Below are 21,061 nucleotides of genomic sequence, written 5' to 3' on the forward strand. Positions count from 1 at the left end.
GCTGTTAAAATATATTTAACAAGTTCACTATACTTTTAAATATTTATTTATTTATTATTAAACTTATACCCCACCCCTCTCAACAAGTCGGCTCGGGGTGGCTTACAGATAAGGCAAACAGACTTTACAATAGTAAATACAATAAAAACACTAAAACATGCCCCCCAATTAAAACATAGTAATCAAACCCCATGAATAACCAAACAAGGCAGATGGCGGACAAAAACCAAAAACAACTCCCCAGTTCCCATGCCATCATACTATTTGGCACCATATTTAATAACATACATTTTGGGTCCATTGTAAATCTGATTTTCATTTTTTTTTGCATTTAATCATGAATGATAATCCAATTTTACTCTCTGACAAGTCCACCATGTATTAAATGATGCATAGCATTTCCAACATTTCACTTTATAGCTCTTATTGCCCTTTACTATATCTTTTGGGGCAATGTACCATCTATGAAACATATTAATTTTCTTTTAGCATATGACATTTCGTACATTTCATCTCATTAACCCACGCTGCCTCCCCGTAGTCCATACTTTTATCCTCTACAAAGTTTTGAGCCCATTTTTGTCATACAATTTTCAACTTGTTCTATTTCAGAATCATATTGCACTAACAATTTATACATCCCCCCCTGTAAATGTTTAGTATCACCCATTATCAATTTGTCAAGGACAGTTTCCCCCCTCAGTCAAGTTTCTTTCATAATTTGTTCTTTCATGTTTCAAGTTATTTGATAATAAATTATCCAGGATATATCCTTTCCTCCTTCCTTGATAGTTTGCCATTCTTTTATTTTCCTGTGTTTGTCACATTCTCACAAGTTAAATGATCTAGTTTCTTTCTTGAACTTACATCATAATAAGCATTAGTTGAAGGAGTCAATGCTGGAATTGATGGGCTTAATCTTTCTTTGCATTTAAACCATGTCCTTAACCAGTTGTCTCTTGTTATATGTTTTCCATCTTGCTTCTTAATCATTCTCAGAGATTTCTTAATCCATATGTAATTATGAATTCCTTCTTTGGCATCTTTTGTCTCTAATTTGATATTGCTTCCTTGAAAATCAGTGGTCCCAATCTGTATTCCAATCCAGTGCTTCTGCTTGTCTATATCTAAAATGTGAGGCCTCCTCATTTTTTATCATCTTGTAAGACCTTAAAATCCTAGACCCTTTATAAACAATCATATACCAATTCCATTTTAGGTTTGAAAAGCTAGTGCCATTACCTTGAATTATGACTGGAAGTAAACTGGTTGCCAGTTTATAACTGTTTCCACAGACTGGAAATGCTCAATCTACGTTCAAATTCTAAATTTAAAAAGCACAAAGGCTGCAGCTGCTTTCAGACTATCACATTAATTTCCCAAATGAGGAAATTGTAAAACCAACTTTGTAAATGACTGGATGAGTGTGAACACATTTATATTGGAATCAGACAAAATATAAGGATTGTGAACCAAAAAACTGGGATTGCAGCTTGTGGGTGCTGTGGGATTTGGCTTCCCTCCTAGACTCTCAAACCTCAGCTGTAGGCCTTGGTCACATTTTTTCCATCTCTCTGTGCACAAAAAACTGGCCATACTCATTTATATTGTGGTGAACTTTGAGTTCTACTTCAATACATTCTGATCAAAGTCCTAAGAACACTTTGCTGGGAATAAGCTCAATTGACAAAAACTTCAATTGAAATATAGAAATCAAATAAAAAAAATTGGGTGTAATCCTAGAGCAAACCTGCTTAAGGATTCTCCCTAAAGCAGGCTCCCCATGAGGACAGTTTAAAAACTACAGGTTTGATTTTAGAGACAGGCAGACACAATCATTTTATGCCCATGATAAAACAAAAACACTAGCTACCCATTTGACTGGCAGGTGGCGACTATTCCAGCGAAGACACGACACCAGTTTTGGCAAATAACTTGGCCGCAGCCGTTTATTAACATACAACCCCCGGTTGGCCTTATGCAGGTGAAGGGAGCCTGACCCCCCAACAGCCGTCCGGCTGCCATTTGAACCGCGGCGCTCCGGCTCCTCGCCTCACTCCCAGCCGGGAGGATGGGATGCCTTCCGCCGCAGAATCCAGGGAAGCGGCCACAAGGGACCCAAAGGGCGTCCGCCTCCAATGGTGTCCCCTTGCCGCTTGGCCCCGGGCCCCTGGCCTCCCAGCCGGGTAGGCCGCGACCAGGAACTGCCGGTCTCTTTACCGAGACCCCCACCTCAGGGAGTCCCGCACGCAGACGGGCTTCCTGCCAACAGGCTCCCTGCCTAGCATAACCGTGGCTGCGACTTAACAAAACATTAAAAACTGGGACGGGAGGGAGGGTGACTGTTCCCTGCAGGCGGCCAGCGCGAAGAGGACGGGAGTGCGCACGCCTGGCCAATTTAAGGCCAGGAGCCCCACCCTTTTCTGGCCGCGCGACAGCGCAGCCCGATGACGCTGCTGGCTGTTGCGTCATCGCTAGCGCCCCCGTGGCGTCAACGGCGGCCGCGCCGAGCCGTGGCCGCTATTTGTTTCCAATGTTATTTGTATTGGCATTATTTCCCCTGTAGGGTCTCACTCAAAATGTAGTTTTGCCATTTGCAAGAATGGAATTGAGAAGATAGTTCATTCGTTTGCCTGTGCTTTGGTCCAAATTACATAAGGGCAAAACAACACATAAAGATTTGTTACATGCTGTCTTGGTTCTCCAGACCTGACTTTGACTCAAGCAGTCATACATAAGCTTTAAGGAAACATATTTCCCAGGCAAGTAGGCCTGAGTTCAGATCAAGACTACAGTGAAGATGAAAAGGAATTTCTGCCTTTCCTGACATGAAAAGGCCTCAGTGACACTATTTGTCTGTTCAGTTCCCAACTGGGCAAATAGCTATCTCCAGGGCTATTATCAGATCAGGGAAATTGTGTGTGTGTGTGGGGGTGTGAGAGAGAGGGAAGTGTGTGTATGTGTAGAGAGAGAGAGGAAGCTGAAGTCTCCTGCCACAGTCCTGATCTGAACTGAGATTCCACATGTTTGGGAAACAGGTTCCTGCTTACCTGATATGTGGAAGTTTGACTCAAAGTCAAGGGAATTTGAACACAATGCATTAAAATCTTAATGTGCAGGTTGGCCCTCGGTCAGTCCCACTCCCTGATTTGTAGTTTTCAATACTCTGAGAAACTGGTTGATGGATTTGTCATAGTTACATCTAATTAATCTCCAAATCAGTGGTTGCCAATCCCTGGAAAGGCATGATGTTTTCCAGAGCACTGAAAGCTTATGCTTGAGCATTTGTAATCTATGGCCTTCTGGTATGTAATTACATGTTGCTCCAATGCTTTCTCCTCTATCATTCCAGCTATAAGGGCTGGATATTAAGTTTGGGTTTCAAAAATGAATGCTAGGAGGCAGCTTACATGAATACCCTATTCTATCCTTGTTCTGTGCTTGCACAGTATCAGAGACTCTATGCAATCTTGGCTGTGAATGTATCACAGCCTTTAAGAAAAAGATCCTGTACTGTATACAAATGTATTCCCTGTTTCTAATACACCTGCCAGCCACTGCTGGTTCTGTGCCAGTCAGAGGTTAATTGCTGTTTTCACAAGGAAAGATTATTGGACTTAAATAAGCACAGAGGATGAATTCTAATGCACAGTTGTGGTCTTGCACAATGAGCACCCACTATCATAGCATAGCCAACTCTAGTTTGGAAAATTCCTGGAGCTTTGGTGAAAATGATCACTGTAGTCTAGAGATCAGTTGCTATTCCAGGAACCATCCAGACTGCACCCGGAACTGGAAGTTGACTGCCCTATTTTTATGCCATGCCGTGGTCTTTAAATAATTTATTCGGTTAAAGAAAAGTGTGAATTGTCAAAGAGTCATTATTTTTAAATAGATTTCACTCCCTTTGAAATTGGCATTAGTTTATATTTCTATGGGACTGCTGATTTCCTTAGACAGTACAATGCAATCTCTCCCAAGAAACCCGTGCCTCTGTAAATTCTGCAGCTTCTGCAAGAGTAATGCCCATTTCTTGTGCAATTCTATCTCTTTTTCTCAGTATGTCTGAGACTTAGCTGAGCTTTGTTCCAATAGCCTAGGGGAGATGGGACTTGCCCAATATATAAAACACACACACAGAAAATGCTTGAAAAATTGCAATGATATGGTTGTGTTGGCAGCTTGTGATGTACTGAAATGAAATGTACCTAAACAATACAGGTTGAGCCCGGGTGCTTACATTTGGCAAACGCACTTTGTGTCTACAAAGAGGCTGAACCAGGCAAATGCCTTGCTACAATATTTTCAAAAAATGGAACATATCTGAACTAGCACGTGACTGAATAAGCTTAGATGATACTAGCTGCTACTGCAACTGGCTGTGTGATGGACAGGTAATAGTTGTGGTAGTGCACTCACACATAAATAGATCTTCAGGCTGTTTTCCCTTGGGGACAATGGCTCTTTATTACCATAAACAGACCTTTTGGGAAATTTCAGTGTTCTAAACTTGTTCTGTGAGGGTGACACATGCTGAAATTTCATGACTTCTGCTGTTCGTCATTTCTCATATCCCATATCATCTATCACTCCACCTCCATGCTGACTGCAATGAAAACTGCATGTGGTGTACCAATCAAAGGATTGGATTAGAACCTGGAAGGCTCAGGCAGAAATCCTCAGTTAGCCATGAAGCTTACTAGAAAGCTTTGAATTAGTTGATCTCTCTCTCTCTCTCTCTTCCCTAGCCTACCTCACTGAAGGCAAAATGGAGGCGAAAACCACCTATGTTACTTAAATGCTTTGTAAGAAGACCTGGATAAAATTTTAACTCAGTTAAAAGGGGTTAATTTACAAGTCTCTATCCATTCCTTAGTTCCCCACAAAGATAGTAAAATTGAAGTATATTGAAATATCAAAGTGTGTAGTTGCCATATTTAGATCAGGAACGTCCTGGTATTTTCAAATGATCTTCTCCTGTGTCCTGATTGTCTCAATTGGAGACTTCCTGCTCCTTTGAGCACACTTCCTCCCTATTCGCCTTCAAATGAAGAACAATTACTCAGATTGCTCGCTATCTCTTTACAAAGTTGTTTCAGTTCTTAATAAAACTGTTTGTTCTTTAAGCATCCAGTGCTTTGATCCTTTGCATATTTAAACTCTGCCAACAAGTATCAATAATATCATCTCTGCACTAGACTGAATCCACCGAGTACTGGGTCCAGATTAATTTTTCAAATGTCCAATGGATTTCTAACTTTTTGTCTGGATTATTATACTACAGATTTAGTAAGGTTTCTCTGTACCAATAGGCTAGCATCTTTTGCAAAATGATCAAGGATGATCTAACATGTATCCAAGCAAAATTCATTTTTTTCTGAGTTTATTATGGCTAAAGAAACACACCTAATGTATTCTGTTGGGTAATAATTGATAATTTCTGCATAAAAAGGACTTGTTATCTTTGTCATCTTTGATTCCTTGATATTGAAGTACGCCTTAGTCAACATTTTCTCATTCCCCCTTCCTAAAGTAATACACTGGAACCCCCTCCCCCCTACACACACACACAATGTTGTTTGCATGCCAAAATTGTATATAGCTTAAAGCAAGTTGTCAATTAGGCTACTTAAATTAATTTTTGGCAGCAGTTAATTGGAACCTAGTGTCTTTTGTCTTTTAACTGTTAATCCTAAACAAGAAAACACAATGATTAAATGTTCCTTAAACAATATTATTCACATATTTTAACATATAGTATTTAATTAAGATTTGGGGCTCATTAATCTTTTTTTAAGAAAAAGAAAACAGATTAGTTTCATTTGAAAACAAAACATGCTGTCATGATTGATTGACTTGCCCTGTTGCCTAAGTACTGAATTGTGGCTACCACCACTTCTTCAAGAAACCTCATGCAGAATTTGGTTGGGTTAAGTAGGTTGCTCAATACTGCTGCCCAGAGATGACCAGGATCACCCCAGTGATCTTAATGGGCTCAAGTGTTGTGCTTCACCACTGACTTCACAAACTTTGGTGTCAGAGTTTTGGATTCAAGTACTGCTACATGGCTGGTCCATGCATAATCCTTCTAATTGTCCATTCAAAAATAGCCACTTTGAATTGAAGCAAATAGTCAATTTATCCCAAATGGCAATCGATAGATAAGAAGATATCACTCTCAGTAAATAATGATACAGTTGTTCCCAACATATTACTTTTACTATTCTTTTGTCTCTTTAATTCCATTCACTACAACATAGTTATCCAGGCTTTGTTCTGATGTTCTGAGAGTTGGAGCAAAGACCCCCTTGAAACTGAGTTTTATTCTTTCCATAAGTAATCTTAGAGTTAAAGAAAGGACAGTTTCACACATGCATTTATATTACTCAGCTACTCAACACTTGCTGTGAGGATGAATATGTCAGGAGAATCCATCATAATCCAAGCTAAATATATCAGTAGAATTCATCATAAAGCATTTTATTTGAGGTGATATGTGATCATATGTCATGTTTGATCTAGGAATGCTCTTTCACACAGTTAACTCACCACTTTATGTTACTGTTTCAGAAAGATGAATATATACATGTGTCAACAGAGCCTTAGTCCAAGATGCTTTGTGGCTGAGGAGAAGTCATTATGGACCCCTCCCAGCTGCCCATGTGTGTAAGAAGAACAGCAATGATCTTATAGAGCTGTTGACTGCATGACAGACAAGAAGATTGTAAAAATGTTTATAGACCACAGTTGCCTAGTCTGTACTGGCTTCCTAAGCCTAGAAATGAGTATGCTTTCAATTGGCTAGGTTGTAGCGCAGTTCCATAAATTAACTTCTAACTAGATATCACTTCTCATATAGTTATGACACAGTCTTCTTTGTATGCTTTGTATATAGACGTAGTAAAAGTTATTTTTTACCATGAGATCACAGAATAATCTGAAGTCAATTAATGTGGTTGTACTTTTAAAGTTAAGTGCCTAGACAGAATGCAAGTCACAAATTTGCCACTCTGAGTAGCATAAATACAATCAATTAAACATATGTGCCCACTGGGCTTTAGATCCAGGCTGGAAAAAACCTGGGAAAATAGGTTTCAAAAGCTAATTAATCTTCCAGTTTTCTGCTGTTGACAGTAAAAATTTTAAAAACCCTCCTTTTGCCCCTTTCACCCCAGTTTACTCCAACATAGGGGATGTTCTTTACCTCTTTCGCAATACTTGTTTGGTGTATTGTTCCAGTCTCTTCCTTGTTTCAGGTATACCATACTCAGTAATTTATGATTGGCTGCAGTGATAACCAGAAACTTTCAAGCAGGTCCATTGAGTAGTGAAATCAATGTAGAATAATTTGATGAAGGATTTAAAAACTTTGACTTTCAAGACATTGCAATATTGGTAAAAAATTCTATTAAGAATTTATAAGAAAAATTGACATGTTAGCAATTGCCTTGATATTTCTACATTCTTTGAGCATGAAGAAACATGTTAAGAGAAAAGGGAGTTCTGAGTAAATTAGCAGAAACTATTGTGAATTATTACTAATGACAGGAGAACTTCGTATGGCTTTTGCCTTAACAACCCTCAGTTCCTTAACAAGTATGAGAATAATGGTGATTCAATAGTCTGGACAAAAATATAGAAATATGTTTCTTTTGTTATTTTGTTATTAATTACACAACTATAAAAATTGGATGTTTTATAGTTATTGTAACCAATATGAAAATGAAGCAAAGTCCACATTTAAATAAAAGAAGAAGAGTTGATTCTTATACGCCACTTTTCTCAACTCAAAGGAGGCTCAAAGCAGCTTACAGTCACCTTCCCTTTCCTCTCCTCACAACAGACACCCTGTGATGTGGGTGAGGCTGAGAGAGCCCTGATATCACTGCCTGGTCACAACAGCTTTATCAGTGCCGTGGCGAGCCCAAGGTCACCCAGCTGGCTGCATGTGGGGGAGCGCAGAATCGAACCTAGCTCACCAGATTAGAAGTCTGCACTCCTAACCACTACACCAAAATAGCTCATATGGGGGAGGACAACATGATTTTTTTTTCTTTATTGCAGTCTCTGAGCAAGTCCACTGTATACAGTTCTGGTTGACATTCCACAAAAAAAGATATTGCAGGCTAAAAAAGTACAGAAGAGAGCAATCAAGATGATTAATGTTAACACCTTTTCTATGGAGAAAGGCTAAAGCTTGGGGCTTTATAAATTAGAAAAAGAAAAAGTTATTGCAGTCCATGATGGAGATGTATAAAATGATGCAAGAGATAGAAAATAGAGATGGAGAAAATTTCTTTCTACTTTCCTAACACAGGAACAACCACTAACAACTGGTGAGCAATACATTCAGGACATAAAATGTAAGGCTATCAACATGCTTAGCCAAAAACTAGACATTGTGGTTTAAATTTTGAACACATCATTGAAATGTTTGATTTAAACATAGTTCATAGTTCATTGTCTTGATTATTTATTTAATTGTACGGTCATACATCCAAGTACAGAAACATAAGAGATAAATACAAAAAGTCTGTAATACTTCCAGATCAGTTTGTAGATATATTAAGATTAAGCTAAAAGATATCATTATAAAAGTTAACAATAAAAATTAAAAGATTAAAAATTGAGGTTCGGAATTCTAGAGTTTTAGAAATATTTCCTGCCCTTCAGATGAATTACAAGGGCATGTAGTTTAACTTTCTGCAGAGAAATTTGAGGCTTTCCATCGAGAATAACTTTTCTAATCCACTCTGCATTGGTTTGATGTGGTTTCATGTCTATTAGTGGGCAAATAAGTTTAGAATATGCTTAATCCTCAAGTGAGCAGTGGAAAAAATGTGTACTGTTGTCTTTCCTTCCTTTAGAGAACAGGAACAGAGTCTTCTACAAGAGGGATTCTTCTATATCTGCCCTCCAGGACTGCCGAAGGCATCACCAAACACCTAACCAGGGTGAATGCTCTTCTGTGGCCTTGTGTTGATTCAAGATCAGAACACTGAACCAAATCTAAACTTAAATTAAAAATCACTTTGGACCCACACTCATTTTACTCATTTGACTTCAATGGAATTGACATCCAATATGGCCATATTGAGAGCCTCTTGTGGCACAGAGTGGTAAGACAGCAGACATGCAGTCTGAAAGCTCTGCCCATGAGGCTGGGAGTTCGATCCCAGCAGCCGGCTCAAGGTTGACTCAGCCTTCCATCCTTCTGAGGTCGGTAAAATGAGTACCCAGCTTGCTGCTGGGGGGTAAACGGTAATGACTGAGGAAGGCACTGGCAAACCACCCCGTATTGAGTCTGCCATGAAAACGCTACAGGCGTCATACATGACCCAGGGGATACCTTTACCTTTATGACCATATTTCTAAATCTACTAGTAAGGACTCATTGTCAAACAGTCATCACATTAATGCTATTAATGTTAAACTCATATGTACTACTTAATGGCACACCCTCTGCTGAACCCCCACCAAAAAAAAACTTTAAATATTTTTTGCAAACACCCCTATCAAATACTCAAAAGAGTTTAACAAGCTTTAGTGTTCTATTAGACTCGTACACAGTCAGTCAGTAACCTTTTATTGGCATAAAATATGTATAAGACATGTAAAAATAGGGTTTAAAATTTCAACAAAATAATAAAATAGGCCATGGGGTTACATAACAGATCTTAAAATGATTAAATAAACTATAAAAGATAAAATACAAGGTAGGCAGCATATTATAAAAGCATCTTAGACTCGTACACAATATATGCATGTGCTCACCCAGACAGAGATGCTCACCAGTTCCCAGCCCAAGCCACAAGATTTTCCAAATGGGTAGAAACAATGAAAAGGGAAAAGCTCTTTAAAAAGGAACTAGGCTTTGACTAGGAAATAATTGTTCTATAAATTATTCCCCCCAATCTTTCCCAGAATGACTTCTTGCCTGGGTCACTAGAATGATAGTTTTGCAAATCTCTGATCTTGAATTGGAAAACTGATAAAACTACAATATCCATCAGCCCCAGAAATCTAAGAAACGTTGAGCATGTGCTAATAACAGCCACCAGCTGACAATGTATGTGATTATGGATTAACTCAACAGTGCAGATGCGCAAGCACTTCAATACTGCTCACTTTAAATTACAAACAAAATAACAATCCCAAGGGTGCTTTCATGACAGAATGGACATTGTGAGCAGGGTAACATTATTTATAGTGGTCACACAATCACTGATGGTCAATCACATTTCATAACGTGATTTATACATAAACTTTATGTCTCTTGTTAGAATATGTATGAATCCTGATGTGCAAAGCATGTCCCTCACATACATATTATTCCATTCATTTTTAATATTGTGTCCTTTTAGACCGTTTGTGCACTGGGAACTTCACTGCCCCAGCTCCCATGGAGGAGCACAAATTGGGGGCGGATGAGGTGCATCAGTCCAAATGCTCCCCCGTGTGGGTGCAGGAAGAGGTCAGGCAACCTGCCATGACTAAAACTCCAGCCTGCAGCCCGGCATGAAACCTCCAGTGCATAAATGGTCAAAGTGATGAAAAAGGTTGGTTGGGGAAACTTGTGTGTTTATCACGGCCATTGAACATGCAGTAGAAACTGTCTACATTTTTAAATAGAATCTCTGCTGCATTCTTAACAATCTTCTTCTACAAACCAAAATCATGGAGGAGATATACACAGAAATAAGGGTGATGCTGATAAAGATTAGGCAAAGAAGTGGACCATTGTCTTGCTGCTGGCTGGACTGATTCCGATGCAACCCAGTTCAGTTCTATTTGCTGTAATACCCAAACATTGTTACTTTGCAGCATTTCCCATTATGACACAAGACAGCATGTGCAAAACACTACAATCAAAGCAAGCTAGGCAGCAACTCTAATATCAAATACAATTTATCATGAACAAATGCTTAGATGTGTGTGGTGGTTGAAGAAAAGTTTTAATAATTTATATTGGAAACACATGCTTTAAATTAAAACTCATAAATTATCTGGATTGATATGCCCATAAATTCAGGTGATGAAAGTGCATCACTCAGTGTTTTAAGGGAAATTTTAGAGGTAGTAGATCTGAGCCTTTTGTGTTATTAAATGAAGTGTCACCTGAAGATGGTACTGAGAAAAAAAGATGTACTGTACTATTATTTAACAGTAGTACTTTCTTCATTTTGTAATACATGGCACATGTTATCATTTTTTCCTTGCATATTTGTAGGACTGCAGCTGCAATTTTAGTTTTTGCATCAGTCTTACCTGATGTTACAGATAAACTACTATAATCTTCATCATTAGTACTATGAAACTTCGTCAACTTCCAACCATCTTTCCAAACATTTGCACTTTTGCAGTGCAATCCTAAGCAAATCTACTCAGAATCTTTCTCAAGGCTGTTTAACCTGGTAAAGAGTTCTTAGGATTGCACTGCTGATTCTTTTTCTTTATTTTAAGGTGGAATTCAGTCTTCATTAACTGTAAAGGATGGTGCTTTGGAGACAGCAAACTGGGGGGGAAATTGGTGGGCTGGATTCAACATATCTATTCTGCTAAAGGCAGTACTTTCCTCTCCTGACAGGCACCTGAGAGACATTTGACATAAAGTCCTTCCACCAACCTTTTGCATCACAGGAGGTTTTCTTGCAATGGATGAAATCATTGCCCTTCATGGAATGAATCATCAGTATCCACTCCAGTGTTTCTAAACTGAAAGAGATTTTTTTTCATTAATAGATATCAAAGTCAAGAAATTGGGAGGTGGGTTGTATGTTTGTATGAGAGCCAGTTTGTTGTAGTGGTTAGGAGTGTGGACTTCTAATCTGACATGCCGGGTTGGATTCTGTACTCTCCCACATGCAGCCAGCTGGGTGACCTTGGGCTCACCACAGCACTGTACGAATCTGTTCTGACTGAGCAGTGATATCAGGGCTCTCTCAGCCTCACCCACCTCACAGGGTGTCTGTTGTGGGGAGAGGAAAGGGAAGGTGAATGTAAGCTGCTTTGAGATTCCTTCGGATAGAGAAAAGTGGCATATGAGAACCAACTCTTCTTCTTCTTCTTCTTCTTCTTCTTCTTCTTCTTCTTCTTCTTCTTCTTCTTCTTCTTCTTCTTCTTCTACAGATAACCAAGATATATAGTGATATTTGAAGTGATTAAGTAATTTAAAATAATATTACTTCAGAAGTCTGATCCTTTCTAATATTCTAATAAGTAGTTCATATTATCAGTGATTTCCACAACTGGAATGACTGCATAGCTTTACTTTAGCATAATTGCCCCTTTCATAGCATAATCATCATATTGAAAAAGGTAACTTTAGAAAAAGAGGAAGTGATAACAATGGATTATGATTTTACACCATCTTAAAAGTCCTCCCTTTTGTTCAATTAGGAAAGTGACTGTCTTTTCTGGGATGTATGCTGCAATACCTGTGGTCATCAGCTATTTTTAATGATATCAAATAATATGCTAATTTAGTGAATGAGCTGATTAACTTATACAATCAATTGATTAATCAAATTGATTAATCAAGTCATACAAATTATTGTCAAATATGTCTTTAAACTAAGGATTTCACTAAACATGTGTCTTGATTTTAGTGACTATCCACATGTCTATATCAATTTGATGGTAGTACCAGTGGATATGTAGATCAGCAATACAGGAGCAGTTACCAACCATGAATCTTTGCCATGTCTAGCATTTATTCAGACCTAAGAACACTTTTTCACATTTAATCTTAAGAGAAATGAACCTCTCCTGTTTTATTTGCCTACCCATATCTAAGATGTTTCAACAGTGTTATATAGCTCCATTCAGATGGTTGTTTGTCTAATCTGAATTATATTATTTAACCTTCCTTTCAACTTTATTTAGCAAGTCCTTGGAGTTTAGTCTCACTAAGAAAATGTGAGACTAACCCTTCCAATAAACAATTACATTTTCTCCTTCCTTGGGTAAACGAGAATCCACAGGACCATTTTATTGACTTTTACTCTGTTTTTCACCCTTGGCAGTGCAAATGAACATGCTGTGACCTTTTTGGACCAAGTGCTTTTGTGCAGCACATGGCTCAAAGCATCTTGCAGCCAGATGTGAGTTGAATCTTCTCAACCATTTCTTGTTACCTGCAATTACTACTTATATGTCTGATCGTGCAGCAGCAGAGAGTTCTATCTTATCTCTCCACAGAGAGAAGGTATTTTTCATCATAGGAGAAGTTAGACACTCTGTGATCACTATTTGACCAGATCACTTGATAGACGTGTTATGGACTCATTGCTTACTGACGTCTTATCATCTTCCTAGTACGTTATCAGAAACTACAGGCACTATTATTTTGGGGGGTTTAACTCTTCAATGTATTTTTTAAAGATTTCATATTTTCTTTAAACTTTGGGCTTCTTTTAAGTGAGTAAAAAGATCTCTCTTGACTGTTTTTGGTTCTTCTCTCTGGATTATAGTATCTACATACTTGACCATGTTAAGAATTTGATATATATGAAGATAAGAATAGAATCCATGTAGACTAGGGGTATGCATTTGACTAATATGAGCCAAGAAAACCTTATTAATATATTTCAGATATTAATTCAGCTGAAATGGCCAAGCCTGAAAAATCTCCCAAATCTCCAGAATTTATCAGGACTTCCAGATAGCTGCAGTTTAAATGCATTTAATGGGAGTTCCTTTAAATGAATTTAAAAAGAGTTTTTAGGTTGGAGAAGGCATTTACAGTTACTGCAATCCATTTAAATGCCTTTGGAGTTCAGTTGCACTGCTGCCACAGTTTGCAAAGTGTAAATGTCTTCCCCACTATATTGAATACAATGTAAGATGGGGCACCTGGTCCAATTCTCTGGTCCAATATTTTTCAACTGGGGAGTTAAGGAGAGGCACCATCACCTATGCTGCAAGTTTGGTGCCTCTAGATAAAAAATCAGGTTCTGTGAGCCTCAGACACCCCTGGATCAATTAGTCATTACAGCCCCATAGTCTATAATGGAGCCTTTTTTTTTTTTTTTTTTTTTGAATTCCTGAATATTTACCAAATCTGAATCCCAGTACTGGAATTCAGGAATATCAGGAAACGCTAATATTTTTCAGCTTAAATATACCCAAACCTGAAAAATACTGTTGTTGGTTTTTTTTGCACACCCCTAATATGGATATGGGGAGGCATTACAATTTCCCTTTCCCTTATTATTTCCACCATCCCTTCCCTGAAACCTCCATAGCCACTTTGCCTTTCCTCCTTCCCACTCACTAACCAACCAACCTTTATCCACTCTTCCCCATTTCCCATTAACTCACAGAAACCAAGGCTTGAAGGCTGGCAATATGTCAAGGTTGCCTAGCAATGGCTGCTGATAATGTCAGCTTCTTAAAGATGTAAAGATCTTTTACCATTTGAATTTAAAAAAAACATACTTTTAAAAATCTCAGATTTTTCTGCAAACCTGTTTTTTTTCTGGTTTGTTGAAAGATCATCTTTGTCTGTCCATATCCCCTATCACTGGATAAGGTTCTTAGGTGGGTCACACTGAGAATTAGATATATTAATATGGTCTTCTTTTTCTCTTCTTTGCTTGTTTGGCCTTCCTGTTACTGGCGATTTTTTCATTATTTTTTTCTTCCTAAGTACCATTAGTGATGGCTAATATCCCTCCCCCATAGCCCATCCTGTTGCTTTCTGAGAAAGTTTGGAAAAACAAAGCACAGGAGATCTCCTCCACTTCCTTAGTTTCTGCCAGTTCTTCCTTTCCCAATATTTACCTTTACAAGGAGCAATGGCAGGTTAAATGGCTTAGAGAAACGAATGCCTCCTCTTTTCTAACATCATTTTTTGGAGTCTATCACAAATTGGTTTGTCTATCTATCATAATTATAAAAATCTAGAATGGCTCACAGAATTTTAGAATTATAAAAATATCAAACTTGTCAAAATACAAAACCATCAAATTACTTTTAAAATAAAACAGTAACTTCACTAGAGATGTTGGTTTGGGTTATATCTCCTTTTTGTTACTGTGATTAGTTGGATCTGTGTTATGTTTTTATGTCTGAGGGTTTAATGGGGGTTTTACTGGGATTGTATGCAGACTATTGTAACCCGCCATGAGCCACCTGGAAGTGGCAGGTAATAAATTGAAATAGTAATAATAATATTTGCAACCTGCTTTCAAATATTATTATTATTATTATTATTATTATTATTATTGAATTTATTTCCCGCCACTCCCTTGCGGCTCGTGGCGGGTTACAACAGTATAAACCCCATAAAATACATTAAAACCAAATAACATGTCAATATTAATGACTACCTGGCAAGAGCGGCTAATCAACTACCCATTCCCCCTTAGCAAGTGGAGAGGGGATACTGATGGTACTCATGTCTAATCCCAATCCTCAGGTCCCGGGGGGGCGTAGGTGTTAAGCCTGGTCTCAACCGTAAACCTGGCGGAAGAGCTCCGTCTTGCAGGCCCTGCGGAACGATGGAAGGTCCCGCAGGGCCCGCAGTTCTCCCGGGAGCTCATTCCACCAGGCAGGGGCCAGGACTGGAACTTGTGCACTGGGCACAAACTGGAACTTCCAAGCAGCTTGAGAGATGGAGACTATTATTTTATAAATGGACGGTTACATGTTAATTGATTTTGCCATTCTAAAAAAATCAGTTCAATAATGTTATCTTATTGACTGCTTTATGTATTTTTTACTTTATCATTATGTGTGTCCATAATTAGACCACTGAAGAAGACCTATTTTTGATCAGAACTCATTAGGTCTAAGTTTCAAAATAGTATGCTGCATGTTGTATTTTTCTACGAATAGCCTTTAGGCTTTGTGTATGTATTTAATTTCCTAATTTTGCAAGTTGTGCACAATTTACATTTCACAAACATCCAACCTTTCAGTTCTTAACTGCTTTTCAGTCTGTTTTTCATCCTTTGAAGTTTTTCTCCGTTTTGTGATTTTTTTGGGTTATATTTATGCCAGCTTGTATTATGGTTTACTGACAGTACTTTTACCCCAGTCTAAATGGCCAGTTTGTGACTGGCTGAGACTTCAACATGTATCAGAATCAGAGAGCCTATGATAACTATTCCAGAGCAAGTCTCAGAAAGATGCTCTCCCACTAACTGCATAAAATTCCCCATCATATATGATATGATAATAGTTGTGTATGTGTTTGGGGGGTGTTCAGTCTTGACCTGTGATCCTAACAAATATTGGACTCTTCACATGATCCAATTAATTGTAACTCATCATTACAGTGGATGAGTGATAGGGTTTTGAGTGTCCTGCATAGTGCAGAGGGTTGGACTAGATGACCCATGAGGTCGCCTCCAACTCTATTATTCTGTGATTGTATTTATGGATCAAGACTGCAATACTGATGACAATGGTTATACACTTATTTTATACCATTTTATGCTAAAGGCTATAGTTTTAGTGGTGCTGCCACCTCCACATATCATTCTTGCAATTGAATTATCTGGAAAACAGCCATATATGACCCCAAACATCTTCTTTAAATAGCCCAGTTTTGTTATAGCAAGACTTTCAATGCCTTACGACTATTTGGACAGAGATAATGCTTCATAGGATATGCTTGTTAAAGATTAAACTCCCCTAAGAAGCCAAGTCTTAATAGTCAAAAGTGATATACAATAAAGATATCTGAAATTCTACTTATTTTTAAACCAAATAGTCACCTCAGCCCTCAAACAAGTTAACTATTTGGCTTGGCTTAATGCTTACAGTCATTGGGATGAAATCGTCTTCCTGATTTTACATTTATTGACCCTATAAAATTCAATTATAAGAACATAAGAAGAGCCTTGCTGAACTATGCCAGTAGTTAGTTTCGTTCAGTATCCTGACTTACACAGTAGCCAGTAATTTGCCCTTAAAGGCCAACATAGCATGGAGTCTAAGGCATTCCCTTGATGTTTCTTTCTGTCACTGGAATTGATAGCTTCTAAATACGGAGTTTCCCTTTAGTTGCCATGAGTAATGGCCACAGATGGACTGGATGAATTCAGTCAATTTCTTGAGATTGCTCTATGATGGATCTAGGGTTTACATCAGGGATTAGGATTGTTGGGTGGTTTCTAGTCCTCTGAGACTCAGGAAGATCTTTTGCCCAATTTTGACTTGGCACAATAGCAGCAGTGCCTACTGCCTGCACTCAAGTATTGTGTGGTAGTGCCGTGACTGCCTCCCCCCCCCCCAAGTCATGTTTGGATAAGTAAACCATGATGGTAACTAGAAGCAACCTCTGCCCCTTAATTTCCTGGTCCTTTCTCTGTGTGGTGGTGGTGGTAGCTGTTGTCATTGCTTCTTGTACAATGGGCAAGTGGTTAACACATCAGTAGAGATGCCTGAGCACCTTTCAGTTTGATTCATGTTCTGTTCACCAACTGCAGCCAGGAAGCCAATTGTCTAAAAGGCTGTTTGATCCCATAGAAGTAGGTCAAGCCTGCTCATCATGGGACTTTTTGTACATTCATACCGTACAATATTGTATTGTGTGGTCACACTATTTCACACATGCACATTCTAAAGCTCCTGGTGAGAAACCTGGTTTTCCCCTTTCCCACAGCCTTGTCCTAGATCTTTGCTACTTGGTAGTCAATCAATCATATAAATAAACTATGAAACAAAAAATAGTTGGTCAGCCAGTGATTATAAAAAAAACACTATTTAAAAAGAAATCCCATGATTTTGTGCTTATACTAGTGTATCAAACTGGAGAGAGGTGAGTAGCGGAGTACCTCAAGGCTTGGTGCTTGGCCCGGTACTTTTTAACATATTTATTAGTGATCTAGATGAGGGGGTGGAGGGACTATTCATCAAGTTTGCAGATGACACCAGATTGGAAGGACTGGCAAAGGAGAGCGTCGCCTGCCATGAAAACCTGCAGCACCACCAACCAAGACTAACAACAAACAAACACACACACACACACCAACTTTGCATGTCTTCTCCCCCCCCCCTTGGTGGCAAATCAGTTAGGTAATTCCCCCCCCCCCCCAACACGCAATCACAAAGGAAAGTTCCTGGTGAGCTCTTTCCTCTGTTTAGCAAAGTTTTTGTGAAAGATTGTCTCCTCTCCCCCCCCTCTTCCTTCACGTTCAACGTGTGGCGGGCACATGTGCTGGGTGGCTGGATCAGGGCTTCATATGCAGCTGTTCCTGAGAGTGGGCTGGCTCTGAGGGTACTTACAGTGCGAGGGGGCAGACTGCCTGTGGCAGGCTGGGAGTCAGCGAGGCTGCGAGGAGGAAAGCGAAGAGGAGAGAGGGGGAGGGAGTGCCAAGCCAATATTGTGGCTGCGCCGTCATGCTAATAGAAGTTTATGCTCACAACTTGGAACATTGAACACCAAGTGCCAGTGGAAAAATAATAATTTTTATTGGTTAACAAATTGAGAATACTTAAAAGAACATGTAACTCTTTTACAGGACTTCATTGTGTATATGTTAAAGGTGTTTCCGAGTTTGTCTTTATAAGCATGGCTGTATACCATTTTGATAGTCCACTTAGGGTAACTCCTTGCCAATAAGGCTGAGTTTATCTGTTCACAAGCCTATCCAAAAAATCCTCCCAGAAGCATTGCTTCACCTAAGTCTCAAAAATTGTCCATACGGCAAATTCACCTTTAAGTAGTAGGACTCGAAGTGAAGTGTTCCTTTTGGTCGACTTTCGCTATGAGGACATGCAAAGGCTTCTCTCTTTGGTGATATTCACTATAGTTTCTAAAATCAAACCTCACAGTTGGCTAAGGAAACTGTACCACTGCGCCTCAATGTACTATTAAGTATATATGGGAGAAGGAAATGGTACCCCTTCAATTATCCCAGATTCACCCAAATGGGCTTATCCCCCCAGTGCCTTAAATTTGGCATGGAAATATTTTGACAACCCAGTTCTTTCAGGCTTGGTTATATATTCCCAGAAAATATTCTGGTTGCTGCATTGGGGACCAACAAACTTTGCTAGCTAGAACATTCTTACAAGGCCTATGCTATAGCTAATGTCAGGTGGCCCCAGCTTACAAGAAAAATTGGAGTCCCTCCAAAATTATTTCTTCTGTTTCCTTCTATATCAATCAATTCAATTATCATATTTGGCAACTGCACCTTAACAATAAATGAAAATGCATCACTCAGATGAGCCCATCATCTATACATTTCAATCCTTCAGTCCTAATGAATTGTAGTTAGATCCTACTATAATATTTAGTTGCATTGAAACTGTAGGATTGAGGGGAGTAGCACTTTAGCTTCTGCCACCAGCTGAAGGTCCAAGAGATCCAAACTGAAGTATGGTGGGGCAGGAGCTGTTTCCCAGGAAATAGGTGTGTTATGTTGCACTGTAAAGCACTTTTAAAAAATTCCAAGCCAAAAAGTAAATGACCCAATCAGAGTGGGTCTGTACAATTCAGAGTATTATCTGCTGGTAAATTAGCAAAGTAAGATAGATCTCATGAACTCAAAACCTTGCTTTTTTCCTTTGAGTTGGCAGTACATTAAAGGAAAAGTCAAAGAGGTTTTTATAATATTTTATGATATAATAAATATTTACTCAACACAATAAAAAGATATATATATATATATATATATATATATATATATATATATATATATATATATATATATATATATATATATATATATATATATATATAATGAAAATAGTATACTAGGGTTATGCATGGAAGAAAACAATTTTAAACATTTTCAGTTATATTGGACCTGAACAATATTGGGATTTCTGGATATTTCTGAATACCAGTATTGGTATGGTGTATGGATTTGGTAATATTCCAGAATTCTGAAATTTTGGGGCCCATTAAATCCTGTGGGAACCATTACAGTCATAGGAAATCTATCCTGAAGTATATTCAATGGTCTGGGGAGTGGTGAGCAAGAAGCACCAAATGTGAATTGTAGCTACTGGAACCTCTCTACAAAAGAACCAAGTTTCAAAAAGATTGGACCAGGGGGTTCAATTCTATGCACATCCAAAGAAGATGCCCACAATATCTATGGTTTCCCATAGGTGAAATAACAAGGCATTTCAAGTCCAGCAGAATGTCCCACAGAATCTCTTGAGTAGAAAGTAAAGTATGTGTGTATATGGGGGGGGGGGGGAGGTTGCAAGGCCAGTAAAATAACCAGTGCAGGGTACTCAGCACAATCAGTGCCAAAACTCAGCTGTGCTAACTTGACATCTGAGAATCTCTGAAGTACACATGGAGTGTGGGCATTTGTGCAAGGACAGGAGGACCAGTAAAATGTACTAGTGCCTAGCAGCATAATCCAGTATCATTGTGGCAAATGCCAACTCAACAGGACTGAAGTCAAGCACAGAATCACAATCCAAGGGCTGGGGGGGGGGGATTTGCAAGGACAACCAATGATAACAACCCAGTGCCAGTGTGGCAGCAGTGCAAAGCCAACAGAACTCACCAGTGTTGCACCAGAGAATCCTAGCAGGGTTTTTTTTTTTGGGGGGGGGGGGGGTTAATGGCAGAAGAAGCCCAACAGAAAATACAAAAGTGCAGGGTGGGCAGGCACTTATGATAGGTCCTTTCTCACCCCTGCAGCCACTGTGTCCTGTTTCATGCACCTACCACTCCCTTGCAGGTCATCATGATAGTAGCCATCACCCCCTGTATCCTGAGCTTGTGCCAACATGCCCTTATTGACCTGCATGTGCTCAATTTGCTGGTAGAACTTGTTTCTATATCAAATAAGTTTGTCGGCCCACTCAGTGATCTTGCCCTTGATGCATAGGTCACACATGTAGACCAGCCTTTTTCAATTTTTTTACCATTGAGAAAGCCCTGAAACGTTCTTCAGGCTTTGAAAAAACCCAGAAGTAGCACAATCTTGCAGATTATGGTTGGGAAGGATAATTGTGTAAACGCCCACCTGGGGCCTCTCCCCTTCCTACCCCCTCCAGGCCCATCATTTGCCATTTTGGGAGGGAGGGAAATGGGTCAACATGGTCATATCACCTGACAAATGTTTAACTTTTAAAAATA

The sequence above is a fragment of the Paroedura picta genome, chromosome 8 (assembly GCF_049243985.1).
Source record: "Paroedura picta isolate Pp20150507F chromosome 8, Ppicta_v3.0, whole genome shotgun sequence".
NCBI classification, from domain to species: Eukaryota; Metazoa; Chordata; class Lepidosauria; order Squamata; family Gekkonidae; genus Paroedura; species Paroedura picta.